This window comes from Lonchura striata, chromosome 1A (genome assembly GCF_050655825.1).
Source record: "Lonchura striata isolate lonStrDom1 chromosome 1A, ASM5065582v1, whole genome shotgun sequence".
Taxonomy (NCBI): Eukaryota; Metazoa; Chordata; class Aves; order Passeriformes; family Estrildidae; genus Lonchura; species Lonchura striata.
The window spans coordinates 8,546,990-8,570,977 of NC_140741.1; the positions used below are offsets into that span (position 1 = coordinate 8,546,990).

General features: G+C 43.9%; 2 long non-coding RNA genes across 2 annotated transcripts in view; one reads left to right on the forward strand and one right to left on the reverse strand.

Annotated features, from left to right (window-relative positions):
• Positions 1–1,932: 1,932 nt before the first annotated feature.
• On the reverse strand, positions 1,933–4,523 carry LOC146763370 (uncharacterized). Its single transcript, XR_014951883.1, has 2 exons — positions 2,786–4,523; positions 1,933–2,682 (listed from the first exon to the last, which is right to left on the reverse strand). It is a non-coding gene; the product is annotated as an uncharacterized LOC146763370 (long non-coding RNA).
• Positions 4,524–6,054: 1,531 nt separating this feature from the next.
• The window catches only part of LOC146763371 (uncharacterized), a 38,406-nt gene continuing 20,472 nt past the window's right edge, over positions 6,055–23,988 (forward strand). The window contains exons 1-2 of the long non-coding RNA XR_014951882.1: positions 6,055–9,815; positions 23,412–23,542. This is a non-coding gene — a long non-coding RNA (uncharacterized LOC146763371). The remainder of the gene's footprint in view (positions 9,816–23,411; positions 23,543–23,988) is intronic.

The following is a 23,988-nucleotide window of genomic DNA, read 5'->3' on the forward strand; positions in this document are numbered from 1 at the left end:
CTATTTTGGTTGGTGATGTTCATGGCTGCTTCTAAGTCAGCCATCCAGTTCTTCATGGAATACTCAAATATTTACCAAGCTGGGGCAGGGAGGAAGGGCTGGGAGTGAGGAAAAGTGATGGCCACTCTGTCCACAAGGCATTTACCAAAGAGAGGCAGCATCTGAGTCACAGGATCTGATCTCTTGCATATTTGTTCAGGCAAAGAAAACTTGGGTCAGCCAAGGGATTAAGAAGAGCAGCTTTGACTCCTTCTCTTCTGGTGAAAGCACTGAGGTGGTGAAGTCACTTCCTTGAGGGAAGTCCTCTAAGACAAAATGAGTGGTCTGAATGAGCCCCACCACTCAGAACTGGGAAAGAGGGGACAGAAATATCTTCTCTCTCTGATCAGTGGTTTTCAGCAATAACTTTATCTATTTTTGTCTTTGATTTTTTTTTTTTTTCTTTTTGGGTGGGAATTTTTTTTTTTTTTTTTTTTTTTTGTTGGGTTCGGTTTGTTTTGGTTTGAACTGTAAGGGGAGAACATCCTGTTTCAAGCCTGGAACACTTTATTCAATGCAAGTTGAAATGTTTAGTTTTGAAGTAAGAAAAAAACAACTACCAATAATTCCCTGTACTAAAATTGATCCCAGTTCTTGATTTGCTTGGGATTAATGGCAGAAACTGAAAGTCACCATTTGTCAAGAGGGTCGCCTGGCTTCCTCAGTCTGCAGATACCTATGGAGGTGCTTCAGCTGAAAGTTGAGTGGGAAGTGGGTGGCTCAGGAGAAGAGGCACTGCCAAGAAAAGTTGGGATTTCATGGCTCCCTGGGAGGGAGAAGGACAGCATAAGAGCTCTGCCCACTCTTGCCCTTGGGTCTGTCTTGCTGCAATGGACCCCATCCAGAACCTTAGAAACCATTAACCATTCCCAAGGTTTTGTCATAGGTGGCATTCCCATAAAATATTTGGGTTTAGAGTACTGGTATTTATGATTATTTTGTGTAAAATAAATCCTTAGTAGTGTTATCATTCCTGAGTGATGGGGGTGATGGCAGAGTCGCTATCCCTGGAGGTATTAAAGGAATGACTGGGTGTGGTAGTCAGTGCTCTGGTCTGGATGGCAACGTGGCCACTGATCAAAGGTTGGACTTGCTGATCTTGGAGGTCTTCTCCAAACTAATTTTCACACTTCTAATTTTAAAATACTAACTGAGAGAGGGAGAATTTCAAAAAGTTCTTCCTCATGTCCAGGTGGAACTTCATGCGCATCAGTTTCTGCCCATTCCTCTTGTCCTAGTGGTTGGCACCACCAAGAAGAACCTAGATTTGAGGGGCTGACAAAAGGATTTTTGCTTTTCATTACTGAAATGCATCCACACCTGTGCATGATGTATTGGCTAAGGCTGGAAGCAGCAGTCCCAGGAGATTCCTGGAGGTGAGTTCCACAGGGCTAGAAGGACCCAGCCCAAGGATCAGACTGGGAGGGGAGAGCACATACACGTGGCAGTCACTGCTGCTTCATGCCTTATGGCTGTCTTCTGCTCAGTGGTGTCTGTGGGCATGCCCAGCCCATGACAGAAGTGAGGAAAACCACGTTATATGAAACCTCAGCAGAAAGTGGCAGAAGTTAAGGACTTTTCAGCTCATGCTGGCTGGGCAATAAGAGGATATGCACCTATCCAGCTACTTTGGTTCAGCTAGGGTGCTTTAATCTGGTGCTGTCTGAGCCCTTCAGTCCCATCCTTGAATTATGTGAAGGAAGCAACAATGTGTAACAAGTGCTGGCAGTCATACTGTGTTTGTGTGAACATCAAGGTTAGCATTTCCAAAGCATGCAGGTGACTTTTGAAACCAAATTCAATTTAGAGTTAGACTTTGTGGCTCCAAAGTGCCTTCATTATTTTGGGAAATTTGATTTTGGACCAAGTTAAAAAAAACACCAAACAAATCAATCAGAATTGCTAACAATGGGACACAAGTTCCTGAGTTACTTGAGTACCTTTGAAAGCTTTACTTGTTTATTTGCTTCTCCGAAGGAACTGAAAGAGTGACAAATCTGTTTTCCAGAAAAAAAGAGTTTCAATTGCAGGACACAGTTTAAGGTGCAGATTACAGTGAAAGATGGGATAACACAGAGATAGCTTTCAAGAGGATAATCAAGAATACACGTGACTGAGGTGTAGTCTCCCGGTCTGCCCTCCTTCCTTCATGTAGTGCTCTTAGGAAGTCAGGCATTGCCTCAGAGGAGGAGAGCGCCTTCTTCCAGAGGCGCTGGAGCCCTTGAGCCGGGCTCCTGCTGGCCCTCTGCCCCTGCAGGGACGTCGTGCCTCGTGGGTGGGGCTGCAGGGTTTAAAAGCGCTCAGCTTCTCGGAGACGGAAACAGCACAGGTAGGGCACGATAATCAAGAAGAAAATCTGGAAGGCTATTTACAAGGACCATAATAGAAACGGGTTTCCGTGACCTCCTCCTTTATTGCCGTGCCTTTGGCTTGACCCGGCTCGGGGCTCCCGCCGCTGCGTCGCTGGGAACATCGTGCTCAGCCTGGCAGGGAGCCCGGGGCTTCCAGAGGAGGGGGGAAGGTTTTGGCTACTGCTTGTAGTGGCAAATCAGCTGCAGAAGAGGGAGCCCATGTCTTCTCCAGCCTGGCACCTCCAGTTTCCTCTTTTCTTTCCAGTCATTTTCACACCTGCACAGGAGGAAACTGAGAAGAAGAAAAAAAAAAAAATCAGTGGGTTAAAAAAACACGAGTATGGACACCTAGCCCAGACACCTCCCAGAACCTCCCCACGGGCCAGGCCTCTCACCTCCAAAGGCCAGAGGCTGCAAGAGGAGGAAAGGTCCCTTTGGACAACCACAAGAGGTACCAGCTGAAAGTCTTGTGACTGCCAACCACACAGGTGCTTGTACTCCAGGCTTACTCCTCGCGGGGTGTCAGAATGACAGGAATGTTTCCTCTGCGGCACACAGACGTGAGCTGGCTTGCATGGGGCACGGTTCAGCAGGAGGCACCTCAAACAACCGTAACACCAAAACAAGCAACACTCAGGCAGAACCCCTCTGATTATACCCTTCACCCACACACTTCATAACCATCACCCCTTTTACTTCCCACTCCAGCTCATCCTGACCAAAACAAAAGGCAAGGGAGATACTGTTAATGAGGTGCAGGGGGATGGAGCTATCACATTTCACACATCTGTGACGAGGGGGGCTAGCAGAGCTCCCAAAGAAAATATAAGGGGTTGCATTAGCCAGCTTCAGAAAATGTCTGACCTCCCACAAAAAAACCAAAACAAAAACAAAACAAAACAAACCCTCAAAAAACCCCAAACAACATTATTCCCTGTGAATACTATGGTATTGCCCCTCCACCCCACACCAGGAAGGGATCTATGGCAGGGATATACTTAAAGGAGACTGTGGTTTATATTACAGCTGCTAAGATGACCGGGAGCTTTCAAAAGGAATCCCAGCTAGCGCAGCTTGTTTTACAATACCAGACTCCAAGCGGGGGGAGTGGAAAGTAAGTTTGTTTTCCACGCTGCCCCTTTATCTTGATGTTAAATATATCCCCTGGGAAAGGAAAACATTTAAGCAGCAGATCCCATGGACACACACACTCTCATGTGCCTTTTCCCCCCATCAAGCCGCAGCCATGTCCGGAGCGTGGCACTGTTCAGAGCGTGGGTGCTGCTGGACAGCTGGAGTTTTGGCAGGGAAAACCCAGGAAAAAGGTACTTCAGGTGGGATAATCAACAGTCACAGGTGCTGGTGCCAGTGTGTGATCAGGGCTGGCCAAACCCACAAGCCACCTGCTGCAGGTGGAGTTGTGATCTCTTAGAGAGCACCTCCATGTCAGGGGATAATTACAGCTGGACAGAAACCATTTATTTGTGCAGACAAAAGCATAACAAAATCCAGTCATAAAGCTACCCAGATAGCTCATGTCTGAAATACGATGCACATTTTTCACAAGGAGGGGCAGGAAGTGTTGACATGGCTTCTCAGGGGAGCATTGAGGGGGTCTTCATTGCCTCTTTGAAGTACTGTAAGTGTTTTGATCTACCTCAATCAGAACTCGGTCTTAATACTGACACTATTGCGTGGATTCTGAAGTCTTAGATGATCATAATGGAACTTCCTGGTCTGAAAATCCGTTACAAGGCACTGTTATATGTAAGAAGCAGACATGGATGCAAGCCCTTCCATTATTATTATTGTTGTTGTTGTTGTTATTATTACTGGAGATGGACTATTCATCTGGAACTGGAATGACAGGACAAGGGAGAATGGCTTCAAGCAGAAAGAGAGTAGGTTAAGAGCCTTTTACTGTACTCTTTATACCATTGACTGGTGTGATTGGATATTAGAAAGAAATTTTTCTCTGTGAGGGTGGGAAGACACTGGAACAGGTTCTCCAGAGAAGCTGTGACTGCCCCATCCCTGGAAGTGTCCAAGGCCAGGCTGGATGGGGCTCTGAGCAACCTGGGATAGTGGAAGGTGTCCCTGCCCATGGCAGGGGTTGGAATGGGATGGTTTTTAAGGTCCCTTCCAACCCAAACCATTCCATGAGTCTATGATTATTCCCCAGCCTGACTGATGAGGATCTGTGTCTCCAGAGCTCTGGATCACAACTCTGCTGGTGGCCATGGTGTTTGTACCAGAAACATGGTACAAATGCAATAGGAATGTCATCCTTTGGGCTGAATTGGTAAAAAGACAACCACAGGATAAGACTAAATGTTGCAGCTGCAATGTGGAAGCCAAATTTCCTTGTTAGCACGTGAGGGAAGACTGAACCAGTGTTCCTAAAGAATATGAGGATGCACATTCTCACCCACAAAAATAAATGAATAAACTGTGATTCTTCTTGAGACATGATCAGAGAAGCAGCCAAGGTATTTTCATAAACATATATAACTTTTCAGTGCTAGTTAGCTAGACAGTGATACCAAAATGAAGTAGGGAGCTCATTGAACATACCCATGCTCTGAAGGAACAGCAAGTTCAAACCTATATTTGGGGTTGACAGAAGGCTGTTCCTTTGTTATGAGGTTGAAGCACATTTCCAGTGTGAAAATTCTTCACCCATGCTTTGTTCTACATTGATGTGTGACTCTGTCACCAGCCCCTGTGGCTTGGGGCCACCGCTGCTCACACCACATCTTACTGCTGAGCCTCTGCAGCTGTCCTATTTTCTGAGTGCAAAAACTGAACCTAAGAAGTCTGGTTTCTCTCTTGCTTGGCACATGCTTTACACCGGTGATGCTCCTTGCCTTTCTAACAGCATGAAAAAAATCTTGGCAACAGCTTGAGGAATTGGAAGGAATGTTCTTTTGAGAGTCCTAATTGTTCAAACTGCAGTAATTTCAATAGGTAGAGCCCTGGTGTCACTACAGGGAGCTGAAAGCCGGGCCACCAAGCACGGGATCTTTCAGTCCTTGCCTCCGTGTCTTCTGCACCCACCATGAAATTTATGGTGAAGGTATTCTCCTCAGAGGAGACCTCCTCTGGGAGACCTCCTAGTTTTCTGTTCCTTCACAAGAGCTTTCAGTGTGTGGGTCTGGGAGATGTGGCTGTCACCTGAGGATGCCATTCCCAGAAACAGAGCTAAAAGTCTTGTGGTCATGATACAAGGCCAGAAGATATCATTGTGATCATCTGTGTTGTGTGCTGTAACATAATCAGTCAAAATAAACAGTGGAAAGGGCTTGATTGAAGAAAGCATGTTTTTAAACAAAGGTATTTTATTTCCTCTCTGTTTTCAACAACACTGCCTCTTTCAACTATTTCCCCTCTCTCCTCAGTTATTCACCCATTCCTCTCCTAGTGTGGGGAGACTCACAGCTCATACCACAGCAATAGTTTTCCACTTCTGCCCCCCTGAGTACTCCTGAAATGCAACCATTAGACTCCTCCCACACTTGGCTATTGAGCATTTGGCTATTTTTTGGAACACCTTCTAGAAATGGAGCTGGCACCTGAAAAGATGTAAATCACCATCAGGGTGTTTTTTGTTTTGTTTTGTTTTGTTTTTTTGGTTTTTTTTTTTTGTGTGTGTGGTTTTTTTTTTTTTTTTAACAGGCAAAAAAATTAAAATTACAACAAGGTAAATAAATCTCAACAGATTTCAGTGGGTTTTCTGCCTAGTCAAAACCATTCAATTTTCAGCAAAATGGAAGATTTGATTGATCAATTTTTTAAAATTATTTAATTTATTTTATTATAAGCACATGACAGATTAAAATCCAGAGACATCTCCTGCAACCTCTCATCCTCTGATTTTGAAATGTCCCCTGGCTACTTGCCATCTGAAGTGCAGGGTGTCACTATGCTCTGTGTGTCGGCTGAGGTTTGGGATGACTATGGCCAGCACCAGATGTTTCTTGCATGTTCACAAGTGCCAGGAGGTCTCTTTCCTGCCATTTACCAACAGTTTATATTCACAGGATGCTCGGTCCTTCTCAGAGAACTCCAGCTTATTGTTCTGATGATACATTTTGAAAAGGAGTTCACTGTTGCTCTTTTGAACTTCCTCTTCCTTGTCCTCATTTGCTAATGGATTTCATTCCTCCCTAGCAGTTATTCATCCCTGAATGTTTGAATTAGCAAAGGTTTTTTATAACTGGTGGTCATTGAGAAGCTTTGTCAATGAGCATCAATAGACATTAATGTATTGAGAAAGACATGAAAGTCATCTCTATGGGGATTATCACATTTTATCTCTCTAGTTTAATATCTATGAAAGTGATTGGTCAAGCACTTTATAATGAAGAACTTTGCACCATTGTACTAGTGAAGGAATCGTCTTCCTTACCCCAGCTAGTTGATGTATTTTATGTTTTGTTTTTAAAATATTATAAGATTTTTAGTATTTTTAACCTCTAATTGTTCATTCACATCTGTATCTCAGGACATATCATCAGCTTTCAGAAAACCTCTTTCTCAACATACCTTTACTCTGACATTAGTACCTTTATTTTGGAAAATAGTTGCTAAGTGAGAACTATATTTAAAAAAAACTTCTCTAATAGGATTTAAACATTTTATCCATGCATTAACATAGGCAGCTTAAAAATTATATTCTTATGATTTACTTTGGCGAAATATCTATTTGGAGTCACTGGTCTTGTGGTGATTGATCTACTCTCACTGTTTGTACTGGATTTAAAAGGGAGTGCCTCATTCTTAAACTAATTGCCTGTCATTTATTCCAGGAGAAATACTTTTATAAGGATAAGGGGCTAAAGGCCAACTTTTCAAAGGTATGTAGGCACCTTAGGATGAAGACAGGCACTAGGAAAGCACTGAGGCAGCTCAGGTATTCCTGAGAAATCCTGTGGGTGTTTGGCTGTGCCTCTAGGTGCCCACAAGTGATCCTAAGAGTTTTTTCTCTCCTTGGCCAGAAGAGAGGTTTCCATTGCAGCTGTGACACTGAGGATCTCTGGGAGAGGCGTGGGGAGAAGCTGCTCCCCTTTCTCTTATCTCAGGATGTGATCAAACTGAGCTGGATGGGAAATGCAAGGGAGCCTCAGAAATGTCATTTGTAGGAAATACAACTTGAATCCTGGGCTTTAAATGTCACAGCACGGCCACTGTGCTAGGAATTACTCTCTGTCACATCCATGTGGAATACACAGCACTGCAATAAGAGGTGCAGTGAACATCCAAGGCCTGCAGGATGACCCCGCCCCACCTGGAGACACTTTTCCTTGGAGGTTCCATGATGGTGCCAGAGGGTTCCTCACTGCACCTGAGCAGGTGAATGGCTATTTCTACCCCCACCAGTGGGATGTGACACTCGAGGCTCCCCACCAAGTGCAAAGCCATTGCTTGCGGTGAAATTCGAATGCTTACTGGAGGGAACAATGGGAAAATGTGTCCCACATCCTGTACACACATCCTGTCTCACTCGTTCCCTGCCTTCCTGCTCAGTCACACAGCACTGCCCTAAAAAAGGTTTCTTGTCTTGGTCACATTCCTCTTTGCTTTCTCTCTTGTATCTGTGTGGATTCTCTTCTTGTAAGGACTTCTTCCCTTGTTTCATCATATATCCTCTTCTGGTCCTCCTTTCCTTCTTCTCCCTCAGTAATTAGCTTCAATCTGTGTGCTGCTGCTGCTGTACAATGCCTTAACTTTCTTCACTTCATCCTTCATCCTATTTCTCATTTCTATAGTTCTCTTGTGCTCCTTCTTCCCCTCTCCCCTCCCCAACTTTCTTCAGGTTCCTCCAGATTTTTAGCTCCTTTTTTTTTTTCTTCCTACCCTCTGTCTCTCTTTAAAAATTTAATTGGCATGCTTTCTTCAAGCTGTCTTAGAAAGCCTTTTTTTTCCCTCTCTCTCTTTTCAGTTTCTTTCCTGAATTGCAGTCACACCAGTTCTGCTTTCCTGACTGCAGATTCACAGCAGCTGTGGTGCAGCAGAGCATCTGAAAAGAAAATGCTAATGGGGGTTTTTATAGAGTACAGTAAAAGACTCTGATTAAAAAAAAAATAATAATGCTACACCTCAATGCTACCTCAACCCAGACTATTGCTTCTTGAGTGTTTCCTTATAGAGCCTGCAGTAGCAAAGCAGAATCCATAACCTTATGTGCCATCTCCCTGCCTGTCATAACCACAGGCAAAGCTGGGTAATTTTCTTTTGAGGGAAGCAAAGAAGATGTATCTGTGTAATGGCATCTCCCCTGTGCCTGATGACAAGATCATAAAGAGTGTGCAAGTCAGTTTTATGGACATCCTGCCAATATGTCAAGTACTGATTGTACATGGAAGCATCTCATCAGACACTTTGAGACCAAACTGATTCTGCAAACATTTCTCCATAAGAGTTCATTAAAATCCATACAGGAATTTGCTCCAGTCATACTAATATATGACCCTCAGGTCAGCTTTCTGTGAGCATTCACAGTTTATTTATCACCAACAACCAGTCTATACAAATTTCAGCCTTGGATGGATCTGTATTTCCACATACAGATACTGGAGTTCATGGTCATCCAGCTCAGGACAAGGAACACGGCATAGACTCAGCTACACCAAAGCAAATTATTTCCTCTAGAAAATAGAAAAATCTGTTTAAAATAATGCAATATTATGTAAATTATGAAAAAAACCTCCTTGGTGCTGGATATTTTTGTAGAGTAGCGAGAATCTGATAATTTCCTGGCAGAAATTCTGTAAGAGGTAAAATACATGAAAGTAAACGGTTTCTCTCAAATTACTTATCCATAGAGCTACTTAAAAAGAAATCTTTGTAATCAAAGACAAGCTTAGCCCATAATTTCCTCTGGTTTGATCCTTGTTAAAGAGGAGTCCTAGTGGGGTCTTCTAGGACACCACTGAGCTTCCATTTGCTGCCAGCCCTACCATGTCCACAGCAATTTTAACCTGCTCTTCTCTCACGGCCGGAGCTCCCTGAATGGAGGAGTATTCGGCGAGCTGTGACAAGGGGAAAACGGGAGCCGAGCCCCAGAAGCAGAGGGTCAGTGACTGAAGTGGCCGGACGATGGGAAAGGATCTGGGCTGGCCTGTCCGTCCCACGGGCTGAATGCAGGCACAGCACCTTCCTTTGTGCCGTGCTCTGGGAGGCCAAGGTGGAAAAGGCTGGAATGGAATTCCTGCAGGGACAGTTTTCCCTGGCTCAGTGGGAGCTGTTTGCACACAGACGCCACGGAGTGAGCCGCTAGGTGTTTATTAACTCGGTTGGCGAGAGGAGGGGAGGGCAGCGGGAAAGCGCTGCGGGGAAAATGCCAGTTCCAAAGACAGACCACCACCCCTGCCGCCCGCCCGGGCTGAGGGAGCGCGGCTCAGCCGGGTCCTTGTAACCTGTCTGGTAAGTTTTAAGGGATGTTTTCCCTCGCTCCAGCTGGCTGGTGCGTATGTGTGTTACGAAACAGCAATTAAAATATTCGGCCAAGGGCTTAACCCTCGCAGCGTTGCCGTGTTTCACCCCTCATTTAGTGACGGGGCGGCACCGTGGCGGACACCTCGCCCCGGCAGAGGTGCGGCTTTCCCTCGGTGGGATTCGGTGGCGCGGCAGGCGAGTGATCCTTTGGGATGAATAGAGCCCTTGGCCTGTCGTTTGGGCCATCCAGCCGCTCTGTGTGCTTTGTCAGGGCCAAACGAGCTCCGTATCATTACGCCGGCATCCGCTTGCCCAGTCTCATTATTAGGTGCGTTAGCTGTGGGAACTAAATCCATGACAAAAAAAAAAAAAAGAAAGAAAAAAGAAAAAAAAAAATAAAAAAGAGGGGGTGGAATTGGCTCGCGAAAAAAAAAAAAAAAAGGCTTTCCCAGCTCAGGCTAACATAACAACTTGTGCCTATTAACTAAAAACGATCATTAGAAAATTCCCTGCAGACTTAAAGTTTCGGGAGAAGCTCGTTTCACGTATGCACTTGCCTTGTTACATGAATACATAACCAGCCTTAAAGAAACATACCCTCCCACACTTGGATTGGGATTGGGAAAGGCACTGCACTGCCTTAAAAATAAGTCTTCTTTTTCTCTGCTTCTTCCAGCAGTACTGCTTAAAAAAATACCATGCCAGTAGGTGGTAATAAATCTATAGCCTGAAAAGGGGAAGGATATTAGGGGACAAGCATGTCAAGCTGGGGTGGTCACTGAAAAAAGAAAAATGGTTGCACGTGAAAGGAGAGGTGTGCCAATGTCTTTACAAACAATTACATGAGTGAAGGCATGGGAGTTAATGTCTTTGAAATGGATATTAATGTCTCTATCAACTTCAAGCCTCTGGTTTGTTGCAGAACCCGGACAGTTTTACTCCTGAACCAGACAAATGGGCCCACATAACCTGAGTTCCTGAACTTTGGGGTAACATGACAATGTTGCAGGTGATTTGGGAAGGCTGGACCTTCCCTGTACCTCAGCCAGAGGGGAAAGGAAGAGGGTGACATGCAGCCAGGAGTACAGGATAAAATTGGAGGCTGCACCCTCCAAAACCTCAAGAGAGAAAACCCCGTGGCTGTGCCATGGTGGACTCTCTCCCTTTATTTGAATAAAGTTGCAGGAGTCTTCTATCTTCTTTATGGACACTGGTTTTTCACAGCATGATTTTCCATACACATAGAACTTTATTTTTTTATATTATGGTGACCATTTATACAGGTCAAACCATCGAAAAAATCAATGGAGATCAGGTCTCTGTGAATTACACAAAGATAGTTCTCTATAGAGAGCAAACTGCTTTTGTGGATATTCATGGAATCTTCCCTGGCAGCTTTACTGCAATTGCAACAAACCACAAGGCAACAGGTAGATCAATGGGGACCCCAGGCTGCTCAGGAGCCAGGGGGTGTTTTCCATTGGGTGGGAATATACATGTCAACTCAAATGTCCTGGTTACTCTGGCTTTTGGTCGTCCTTGTGCTCTGGCACTAGGGAAGCTGGTCCCTGGAACATGTTGGTTCGTTGGTTTCTCTCGGATTTTTGTGGGTCCCACTTCCAGTGGTCCATTGCTTTCAAAGGCAGAAAATACCTCCCAGCTAAGCATAGAATCTGTTATTTGGTCAGCAGCTCAATTCACAGGCTTATGATTAAAAGTTTTCCTCCCAGAAAATATTTTATTTCTTAGTATTTCCTAATGCTAGGACTCTTTTAGGTTGTACGATAGTCTTTCAAGGAAGTGATGAATCTTCTGGTTTCTAAGTCATGTGAAGATAAGCAGGACACGTCTCTGGAGATTACATGGGGCAATATTTTCCTGACAGCAAAAACAAATGCACAAGCCTTTCCCACCCATAATGAACGCACAGTGGTTCTCTTCTGGTTACCAAGCATCAGAAACAGGTCCCTAAGTTCAGTTGATTTAAGCCAGTGATAAATAGCCATGGCTTAGCTATTCCCTCTCTGGAGTGCCCACCATTGACTGGTGTGATGGAGCAGGAAGCTACAGCTGGGAGTTGAATGATGCTCCCCATGGGAAGGTAATCTGGGAACCAACGGTGTGGGCAGGGTCGGGTGGGCTGTCTCACCAACCAGGGTGCAGTCCTGCAGCACCTGAATGCAAAAGTGTCACAGGACCTGAGGGGCAGTGAGCAGTAGCTGCCATCTGGTCATTGACAACCTGGAAAATTTGGAGAAATGAGGCAGGACCCTGGTGTGCATCAGTGCATGGTGTGCATGGCCAGGCACAGGCACAGCTGCTTTGTAGCTCATGCAAACACCAAAGCTGAGGGTCTTAAGGGTGGTTCCCAAGGGAAGAGGAGAGTCTCCCAGTGAGGTTTTTCCCAGCTCTTTCCCAGCAGCCAGATCCAAGGTCACATAGCTGCACCATGGCTGGGCTGGGGCACAGGCAGCTGAACCTCAGGGGTGTGCCTTTGCCTCTGTCAAGCAGCTGGGTCGGTGCAGAGGTGACATTGTTCTGCTGCTCCCACAACCCTTCACTGGAAATGGTGGAAACTGATTGTGTCTCCCAGGCAGCTTCAGCCATGCTTTGCTTGCCCAGGGTTTGTCCTCTTGGGCCAAAGATGGAAGCAGCCACCCCTGAAGACATTCTGGGCTGAGCAAGCCCTTGGCTTCCTGCACTGGCATTCTTTCCTGGTGCTCCATTTGCCCACCCAGGCTGTGAAAAATCTACCTCATAAGGATGCCCCGTCCATATGGCAGCCTAAGGTCACGCTCGTGTGTGGCTGTGCAAGCAAAATACAGGGATGCCAAAAGCACTCTGTGATCTGTTTCCCTTTGGCTCATCCCTACCCCCTGTGGAGACCAATCATGGCATGCACCTGGAATAGATGCAGATTTAGGGAACTGCTTGACCAACAGTTTTTCATAAATCTCATTCAAACACATCAGCAGTTTTTGCTCTAATCCCACTTCTCTTTAGTGCTCCTGAATGATCGCCACGATGCCAGCAAGAAGAGTCTTAGCAGAAGGTTTATCTCCTACCACTTCCCCCTTGAGGACACTTTTCTTCCAGATGAAAGTGTCTTTGGATCTGCCAGGCTGAAAGAACTCCATAGTGCTCTGAATCCTCACTCAGCAGATGGCAGGGAATGAGCAGCCTCGGTGCCCATTCAACACATTAGAGGCTGGGATATTTAAGCAACTCCTCTGCTGCTTCCTTATGAGATATCAGATCACAAACTACATGTTCTTGTCTCTCCCAAACTCCTGCTCAGAGCAATGCTCAGCTTTGAGAGAAATTAATGAGCAAGTTTTTGAGCATTTTGGGTTTCTCACTGTCCCTGGACTCCTGCACAGGGGAGGGTAATTTCAATCAAACTGATAAACAGAGATGTCTGGCACTGACAAAACAAGATAACATCCAAAACTGACCAGAACTTAAGACACCGAGTGACATGGACAGAAACTAATCAGACCTGCTCACCTTCCTCCTCCTTCTCCTCACACCAGCAGCTCATGCTTCCTAGAAAAGAAATGTAATATTTGGGAAAAAAAAGTACCAGGAGCTAGGATATGTGTGCTATTAGGTCTTTCTCAAATGCCAAAGCAAGCAACTTGTGGAAATTTTAAAAAGGAAAAAAGTCTGCTGTAGTAAACCTTCATTGCACTGTTCTTTCATCCAGATTGTTGCAAGCATCTTTTAGGTCTGCTGACATTAAAAATTATGATCTGTCAAAACATGTTGATTTCAGATGCTTACAGCTTTTCAAAGCACCTTTTTTTTTTTTTTCTGAGAAGGATATTTTCCCATCATAGTCTGGGAAAAAGTGAATTTCTAGAAGTTTCAAGTCCCAAACATGCCATTTTGTAAGAAGCTTTTGCATTTAAAAAAATGCTTTAATGAAAGAGACAGGATGAGCTGTTTTTGCTGTGGGAATAGCAAAAGCTCGCCAAGACAAAGTATTTTATAATACAGACCTTTTCAGGTGTATTGCCTTTTTTTTACTAACTTGCTACTAGAACAGTGTAATACACTCAGATCTTTCTGCAGGACTTGTTTTTGATGGAGCACAGGATGATCTGAAAAAATCCTGCTGTCTGTCCTTGGTGAAAAGTTTTGCCTTCTCAGCATCAGTGCCTGAGGAAAATGAAAGGTGTTCTTATTTTCTCAAGTTCCACCAGTTCTAACAGGTCCCAGACAGTTATTTGGGAGTTCCTCAGAATTTTACTGCATCAGGTTCTTTATATGATGGCCCAATGTATCAGTGAATGAAATCAGAGCCAGAGAGTGAGTTTTTATGGGTTTATTGTTGATGTTGTAAAAAGCTTTAGGCATCCCTCCCTCTAATCACTTGCTCATACATCAGGTACATACATCCCAAACCATGGGATGCCCTTGATGCCAAATCTTTTTGGATGCTTTTTGATCCCAGGGTAAAAAAGTTTCGTGGAGTTTCTAGATCCAGCTCTTTTGACCATTTCTTTGGGGTTTTGGTTGCTTGGAGTTTTTCTGTATGAGCAAACTAGAAAATTAAATAACTGTTTCCTTTTTTATTTTCTTTTCAAAGAAAAATAATGTTTTCTGCATTATTCTGCATTATTACCAAAAATAATCTGTAGGAATAATTTCTTGGGCTACCCCTCTTCTCTTCATGTTCTGAGCTCAAGAGAGACCTGCTGAGAGAGGCAGCTGTTCCAAATGGCGAAAACTTCTTCCAGAATGTGATTAAAAATATAATTTGAGTGTTATATCCAGTAAGATTAACTGAGATAAAAGAAATAATTTAATTGATGAACCTTTGTTCAATTGACTTGCAAATGGTGATCATGGAACTTGGTGAAATTTCAGCTTTTGTTGGGTAATACTTTTCTCAGTGGTGTCAGTTTTTTCTTAGGTGTGGAATGGAATCCTTGTTTCTTGACTAGCCCTGGAAGTTATCTCATTGACCTATTTAAAATTTATTTGTGTTGCTGTTGTCATCCATACACATATCTCAGTGGTCAACTAATATTTTGCTGCAAATATTTGAACTTCCAGCCAGTTTACTGGAAAAAAATGTCATCAGAGCTAATGTCCCTGTTCCCTGAGGAATGTAAATCCTGCAATTAGGTTTCTAAAACAAATCACAACTGTTCATTCCAGCCACTTCACAGAACTGTTCTCCAGGATTTGGGTAAAATTTACCCTGAAGCAGAAAAGTTTTTCCATAAAAAGTTCACTGCGGTCTTTGCTGTGAAGACCAAGCATGAGCAAGATGGAGAAGTAAGACTGATGTGCTGGAAATAGTGAATGAGAATTTGCTGAAAAATTACCACAATTTTCTTGAAACCACAGCTATCATGGAATCATGGAATGGTTTGGGTTGGAAGGGACCTTAAGCATCATCCACTTCCAACCCCTTGCCATGGGCAGGGACACCTGCCACTGTCCCAGGTTGCTCCAAGCCCTTATCCAATGTGGCCTTGGACACTTCCAGGGATAGAGCAGCTATTCCCACAGCTTCTTGGGAATTGATTCCCAAATGGCAATTGCAATAGGCATTGATCAATAAATAACAGTGACATTAATTACACACGTTTTGATATAATTATTTTTTTCTATTTTTTTTTAATTATTCATTGTTTTTTATTATGTGAGCCACTGTTTTTGTCTCTGGTTCAAAACTTGATCTAATTCCAGCAAGTCCTGAAAACATGCACTATATCTTTTCTGCTGGGAAAAAAAATCTCTCAACTTACTCTTAGCCCTCTGCTCCAAAAATAAAATGTACAGTACGTAACAAATTTGGTCTGACAGCATTTTCCCAGCTGGAAGGATGGAACTTTTTAATTGGTGTATAAATAAATAGTGGTTTGATCCTGCTCTTAAATATATATTAAAAAAAGAATTTTGGCCTTGCCTCTAGTATGCATAGGAACAGATCTTCCTTTCTAACAGAAACAGTAATAGAAAAGGACTCTTCACTGAGCCCAATTTAAAATCTAAATCGAAAGTCTAAACACACTGAAATAAATTTAAGTCCTGCTGCTGCTGTTGAGGAAGGCCAATGAAGCTCCCTGTGTCTCTTGACATATGGTTTCCATACCACTTTAGTTCATAAATCATCATTTTTAATTGCTTTAAAGGTTGACGTGAGAGCCTCAAGTGTTGTTGAATCATCAAATAAATAGCTGCTTAGCAAGAAGATGATCCTTTGAATTGAGGTTTACCTTGTGTTTTCAGAGTAAAGGAAATGATAATTTAGGTGGGGAGTTCACCCAGAATAATTGTGTAGTTTTCACTTTTGCTACCTGGCAATAAATTGAAACTAAATGCAGACACCAGTCTGCAAATCCAGAAACTAGAAGAGGGACAAGCACATTGGTCCAAACCCATAAAATGTGTTTATTTGGTCCTCAAGTGCAATACAAGGCACTGTGAGGCTCTGAAATAGTCATTCCTAGTGCACCTGAGCACTCCAGGTGCATTGCTTGGTTGAAGTTCCCTTCGCACTGGAGTTTTTACAGTAGCAAACATGCAGCAAACACCCAAATCCTGAAGCTTCTCACTCCACCTCATGTCACCTCTGAGTCCAAACCAGAAGGATCCTCTGAAGCCCAGGAGCCTGACCTTTTTGGGATGTGTCTTCTTTTTCCTCATAGCCAAATAATTAATGATTCATCTTGAGAAAGGAGAAGGTCTGTTTGGGGAAAAGTGGGAGAAATCCAAAACACATCTCCTAGCTTCTGAAAAAGGACAGCCCCACCAAAACCAGACAGTAAACATTTTGTTTCCTGGCCCCATCTCTGTGCAGCACACAGACCAGAGGCTTTGAAAAGTTCTCCCTGCAAGAATATGAGATAAATGTGCCATTAGGGAACTCCCTTTTTCTGTTTCTGGGGTACTAGCACACCTTTGATTAAAATACTTCAGTTTAAAGCACAGTGCACCAGTCTGGGTGTGTAATATTTGTATGGAGCTTAAGATGGTCCTGCCATAACACTTCTGTCTCCCCCATTGTGCAAAGCTGGACCAGAAATCTCATGAGAATGAGCTTACTCATGAGATATCTGCTAATTCTGGCTTCAAGTTATGCTGTAAATAGTATGAGAACTGCCTTTCTAGCAGTTTTAGGGAATTTGGCTCCCAGCCATTGCTAGAAAAGCCCAAGCTGTGACCTAAGTGAAAAGCAAGGGGGGAAAGAAAAATGCTCCAGATTTCCAGAAATCTCTTTATTAGTACCAGAACCTGGTCTTCTCTGTGTTCTGCTCAGGTGGAATGGCCTCTGTTTGCAAGGACATGCTTTTGTGAGATCAGGAACCTTGCAGAAGGCACAGTGCCCTGTATTCAGGTACTTTGATGGCTGGGTACAGCTGTTTTGTGTAATTTTTTAGGAATAGAAAACTATGTCAAAAGCTGCATGTCAAACTCAGGACTCTGTTTACAGCTCTTCAGCAATTGAGACTCCTGATGCCATTGCTGCTTTCTTCTCTGCCTCCTTCAGAGGTGCTGGGATGGTGCTCTTTTCCTTACCCTGTGATGCCCAGCCCTGCCAGCTACCTGCCCTGCCTCCCAGGTCTCATTTTCACTGCTGGATCCAGGAACCCAAGGCTCTGCCTTGTAGCAATGCCCTTAAGCAATTCTGTGTGCAAACAGTGCCTCAAAAAGAAGCTGGGCTTTGGCAGACAGGTGGCTTTTTTAGTTTTCCCTCTGTGCAAATAAACCCGGTACCCCAGAAAGCAATCTCTGCTTTCAAAACTAAAGGCAAAAGTCATGTGCTCTACAGGCCTAAACTTGAGTACTGGATTCTATCTCATATGCAAATTATTCTTAGCCCTGGTATCAAAAGTACTAGTAAGCATGTACCTATAAACACTCATTAGCTTTAATTGCAATGAGAACACCTGTGAGTGGGCTTGGATTAGCTGATTTAGTGCACTACTCAGAGTTTCTAAGGCTGACAATGTCCCACAGAAATTATTACATGTATCAGAGATGAAACATGGCATCATAGAATCACAGAATATTCTGAGTTGGCAGGGACAAACAGGGATCATCCAGTCCAACCCCTGGCCCTGCTCAGGATGCCCCAACAATCCCACCCTGTGCATCCCTGAGAGCACTGTCCAAACTCTCCTGGAGCTCTGGCAGCCTTGGGGCTGTGACCATTCCCTGGGGAGCCTGTTCAGTGCCTGAGCATCCTCTGGGGAAAGAACCTTTTCCTGATACCCACCCTAACCCTGTCCTGACACAGCTCCAGCCGTACCCTGGGTCCTGTTCCTGGTCTCAGATCAGAGCTGCCCCTCCTCTTCCCCTCGTGAGGAAGCTGCAGAACTGCTGTGAGCTCTGACCTCAGTCTGCTCTTCCCCTGATGAACAGTACATGTAACATAGCCTTGTTTGCAGTATTAGTAGGCAGGTTATTGTGTTTTCATAATGACAGTATGGTCACGTCCAAGTATTTTCCAATAGAAATTGAAAGCACAACAGGTGATTTAAAATTGCCAGGAAGAGATGGGTCCCTTCAGTAATTAAGTAAGCAATTATTATCACAGAAAACATCTTGTCTAAAGTCTGCATCACATTTAAAAGATGGTTCCTTCTCTGGGCAACCTGTGCTGGAACCCCACTATGCTCCCAGGGAACAATTTTTTTCCTCATATTCAATCTTGACCTACTTTCTGTCACTTTGGAGCCATTCCCCCTTGTCCTGTCACTCCAGGCCCTTGTCAAGATTCTCTCTCCATCTTCCCTCTGGGTTCCCTTCAGGCACTGCAAGGCCATAGTGAGGTCACCCCAAAGCCTTCTCCTCTCCATCTGAACAATCCCAATTCCCTCAGCCTTTCCTCCCAGCAGAGCTGCTCTATCCCTCTGCTCCCCTTGGTGTCCCTGCTCTGGCCTGGCTCCAACAGCTCCCTGTCCTTGCTGTGCTGGGATCCCAGGCTGGATGCAGCCCTGCAGGGGGGTCTCAGCAGAGCAGGGCAGAGGGGCAGAATCCCTTCCCTCACCCTGGTTCCATAACTGTATCTGATTCAAACATCATTTATTAGTGTGTGGGTTTTGCCTCTGCTGGTTTGCAAATTAATTTATTCCCAATTCTAGCATAAAATCATGTTGGCTGTCATTTGTAATTTACTGTTTGTGAATGTGAATATTGTGCCCCCATCCACCTGATACAATATCCAAACCCCCAACTCTTTATAGTGTTTATGTGTCTAATTTTCAGTATTTTCAATGGGGTTTAGATGTCTGTGCACCTTAGGACTGATTCAGTCATCTTCTAAAATTTGGTACTGAAATAAATATCCTGATTGGCTTCATGTGACTGTGAGGGTCTGAGCACATGGACTTGAGACTGGTTGTACAGCAGCCTTTGTAAAACAAGGACTTTCAATCAAGTTTATAGGGAACACCTGTGGGAACCCCTGTGCACATGACACACAACCTGCAAACAATTTTCCAGTGACTTGTGTTGAGGAATGTTATGTACTGGTATTTACTTTTCAAGTTCTTCATGTTGTAGCAAGTAATACACACACACATACTCTCACAAGGTCTTTGCAAACATCTGTGGGGACACCAAAAATGCAAATTGTAGCCAGAACAAGTTCTTCATAAACAGCCAAGAAGCTGAAACAGATTTTCATGAAACCTTTTTTAAATGGTGAGAGTATCAGCAGTCATTGAAGCCCTTTTAGTCAACATGTATCCCTAGAAGGGCTGCATCATATGGAGAATTTCAGTGCCCACCAGGATGTCCTCTACAGGACCAGAGGCTCCTCCTCCTTCTTTGTAAGACTTCTGTGAGCAAAAAGTGGCAGATTTGAGTAATGTGTAGTTATTTACATGGGCAGCCATCAGACATTGGGTACATTGAAGAATGTTTATGAATTCCATGCTGCAGTATCCAGGCATCTCCCAGCTGTTTATGCATTGCTTCTTCCTTAAGCTCCATGTAACAGGAGTCTATCCATCTATCCAGGTTGTGTGGTATTTTCCAGGTCCAGCACCTGAGCACTGCTGGGACAGTTCATAATGCCAATGCTCTGCCAGAGCATAAAGGGGCAGAGGGACATCTAGTGGGATCTCTCTCTGCATTTGCAGGCCACCAGAAATCTCCTCACAGGGTTCACCTCACCTGTGACACATCTTCAGAGCAGCACCCAGATCCTTCACTTCATGAGGATGCTGGGGCTGGGCTTTGATTCAGGCTATGGATCTTGTGTTTATACTCTCTGAAGATTCACAGCCTGTTGTGAGTAAAGGCAAGAGTAGTGACTAATCTGATTTCTGTCAGAGAGCTCACCTTGACAGACTTCCAGTAGCAGTGAGGTTGAAGGCATTTTGAAGGTTATCTTCACAAAAAAACGGACTGGCAACTTATACTGGAAAAAACTAAAAGTGTGATTAGCAACTTCTTTCTTGACACTACTGATGGCTAAGTGATTACAATGCACTGTATTGCCCTTCTCAGCTGGTGTGGAACAACAGTTTCATCCACTGAAGGCAAAAGGCTAGGAGAATTTATATTAGCCAGGGGTGTGTGACTAAACTACTGTGTCCATGCATCCATTTTGCAAGCTCTTCATTCCCTGCAAATGTTATCAAATTCTTTGTGCCAGAAGAGCAGGATTTCTCACTGGCCCAACATATGAGCCCCTTCTAGTCACTGAACTTGTCTTTGAGGCTTCATGGAAACTGGCTTTTTTTAGGGAAGCAATACCTGAACTAAGCCAGGTTGCAGATACAGTGCAGCATGGCTCTGAAAGCCCAGGACATGTTCACCATCCTACAGGGACCATAATTTGTTGACATGGTAGTAGGAGACCAAGGATAGGCAAGGTGTGTGTGTGTGTGTGTGTGTGTGTGTGTGTGTGTGTGTGTGTGTGTGTGTTATGGAATCACAGAATCATGGATTGGGTTGGAAGGGACCTTAAAGATCACCTGGTTCCAACCCTCTGCCATGGACAGGGACACCTGCCACTATCTCAGGTGGCTCAGAGCCCCATCCAGCCTGGCCTTGGACACTTCCAGGGATGGGGCAGCCACAGCTTCTCTAGAGAACCTGTGCCAGGGCCTTCCCACCTTCACAGAGAAAATTCCTGTCATTCCAGGCCCATGCAAAAACTCTCTTCCCACTTTTCTTGCAGAATTCCTTCAGGTACAGGAAGGCTTTGGAAGAAGGCAGACCTGAATTCTGCCATCTCATTAATGCTGCACATTATTGGCAGTGGATTCAGCTGGCAGAGGCCTGAGTGTCACAGCCATGTGGCAACAAAATGACACAAAAATTTCCAGTGCCCCTGCTCAGTTCTGAATTAACAGCTCTTCCACAGCAGCGAGGTAGTGGAGGTTTCTGGATGCTCCTCACACAGAGATGCAGAAGGGGACTGGAAAGATGCTCTGCCCTGCTTTTGCCCTGACCCTGCTGTCCCTTCTTGTGTGACTGAATAACCTGACAAGACACAGGGTAAACAAATTAATAAATGTTTGCATGATTAACTCTTCACTTTCTCCAGGCATCACTATTGGAACTTACACTTTTTACCTGAATATATTTCATTGGTGTTTGCACATGGGACATTTGGTGTGGTCAAAGATGGTGTAGTATCCAGAGATAGGGTGGAGTATTTCTGCATGTTCCTTATAGAGGGCTTTCTTCATTAAAAGTGGCCTGCAAAAAACCTGAGCATCCTTTGCCTTGCACTGTGTTTAGTCAAAGACCTGACCAAAATATGCTAAAATTTAGATGTATTTTCCTTTCAGTCGGATTATCCTTTGAAACTGTGAGCAAACCCTGCCTGACAACACAAAGGAATTTTCCCATGGATCAGCTAAAGCTGACTCACATGAAAGACTTGCCCAAAGTGGTCATGCCCTCTGAGCAAATACCACAGGCATGAGGATCTCTGCTCTTGGCCTAGCAGCACTGTTAGGATTCCAGGGACCCAGCCTCAGAAGGCAGCTTTTATTGGAGGAGGGGAGGTCTCCTACCTGTGACCCAGCCAATCTACTCTGTTATTTATCTGTGTTGCTAACTTTCAGTGGAGGTGAATGTTTTGCTCTGTCACTGCACTGTTGCGAGAAAATTCCTGCCTGGCCCGCAAAGTTCATAAATAGCACTGGCTGTTTACTTAAGCAGGTACAACACACAGCAAAAGGCAATGCTGTGACTCAAAGGAAGAAAGAAATAAAATCATCTAATCATGAAAGCTTTCAGAACCAGGTTTTAGTGCTGGAGTGAAAACCTAACGGAAGCTGTGCACCCGTCTAAGATAAATATTTCCTCTGCTGGAGTTGCTGAGTCTATCACAGATCAACAACCAGGAAGGCTTTGCTTACTCATCCCTGCCATGTGTTTCTGGAGTGGTTTTCTGCTCTTTTAATATTACCAAGGAGTGCATCCTCTGCCCTGGCTTGTTAGAAAGGCAAGTGCATGCTGAGCAAAGTCCCAGAACAATCCACAAAGCACTGATGGAAATAGAGATGGAATTTTTCAGCACTCAGAGAGACACAGACAGAGTTAAAGCTTCAGGCCAATGCGTTGATGAAATTTTAAAGCTAAAAGGATTTTGAACTAACCTTTGCATTTTCTCCCTGAACTTTTTGTTTACTCTCTGCTCTTTTGCTCAGTGAAAGCAAAGCAGGCAAGACAACGTCACTTGCTGTTTCCAACTGGCTTCTGCTTTGTTTCTAATACTCCTGTGGAAGTGTTCTGTTGTAAGACATTTTATTAATTAGGTATATGTCCATCACTTTCCATTTTCTTATCACTGGTTGCCCTCAAATAATATTTAGGCTTAAGTTATTTGTAATTTTCACTTTGTATTTAATCTGGTCCATTTTTGTGTTTGAATTTGGGTTTTCAGTAAGCTCACATGTGATTTGTGCCAAAGTAGAGGTAAAGTCTCTTCTCACATTCCTAAAATATATGACACTGGGATTACAATCTCAAGATTATGTGGCAGCTTCTTTTAAACTGGAAAACTCCAATGGGTTTCACTCAGTTGTATATAAAAGCCAGTAGTACACTTGGTGGTAGGTACTGTGTTGTTTGTTTTAAATTATGTTCCATTTTATACTCTCTCCACATTCTCTGTTTCCAATATCCAGCAGATTCTTGTATTGACAAATGTGTGACTTATACAGGAAGCTGGTGTGGAGAAAACCTGTGGTTCTTCTGTATGGGCTGAGCATAGTTGTGGCTTCTGACCCTTGGGAGAGCTGCTTGAGTTTGGGATTATCCTATTAGATGGATGCTTCTAATAAAACTCCCTAAGCAAGATAGCTTATCTGTGTAACTACCACAAAGTTCCAGAGCCAACATTCCCCTCAACATAAAGGGGGTGAATCCTGAGTGTCATTATTTCTTTTGAGCATGCTGTGGGCTCAGGTTGTAGCTGAGCTTCCACAGTGACTGCAGCTGATCTGAAGCAGGGCTGCCATACCCCTTCCCACTCCCTTCTTGTAATCCATAAAGTAAATCCATCCTGCTAAACCTGCAGCAAACCCTTCTAAAAAGTAATCAAAGAATGTTCTGTCATCTTAGCAAGATGTTCTATGTGGTTTCTTATGGTTCTAGGAGAAACTACTGATAAGAGTGGCTGGATTACAGAAACTATGTCAGAGAACTGTGACAGAGTTTGAGTAAGGGAGCACTGTTTCTTGGAAACTGCTGGAAACACTCAAGTCTCCTTCCTTTGGGCTGAAACTGTGAGTGTCCTGCTGCCCCCACTCTGCACCTCCTCTTTGTTTTTCCCTTGTGATTTATTGGGTTGGGTTCTGTAGTTGCTTCTTGGCTGAATGCAGCTAAGGTATGTAAATTGCTTTTTAACAGCTAATATGCACCCGCACTCCTAAAAAAAAAAAAAAAAAAAAAAAAAAAAAGGCAAAATAATATTGTCAGCAATGAGTTATAGATGATCAAGAAAGCATCCAGAGGTGAAAGTCAGTGTCTGTCTGGCCAAGTCCTGAATACTGTCACAGCTGTGTTCGAAATAATCCAAGTGGAGAACAAATTTGGTAGCTTCAAATTAGGATTTTAAAGGAAAGGATTGCCTCTGTGGATGCAATACATACTGTGTGAACTGGACTTCTCTGAACCAAGCATATTTTATTTTTATAGAAATTTCAAACCCTAAATACAGTGTTTAATCCTC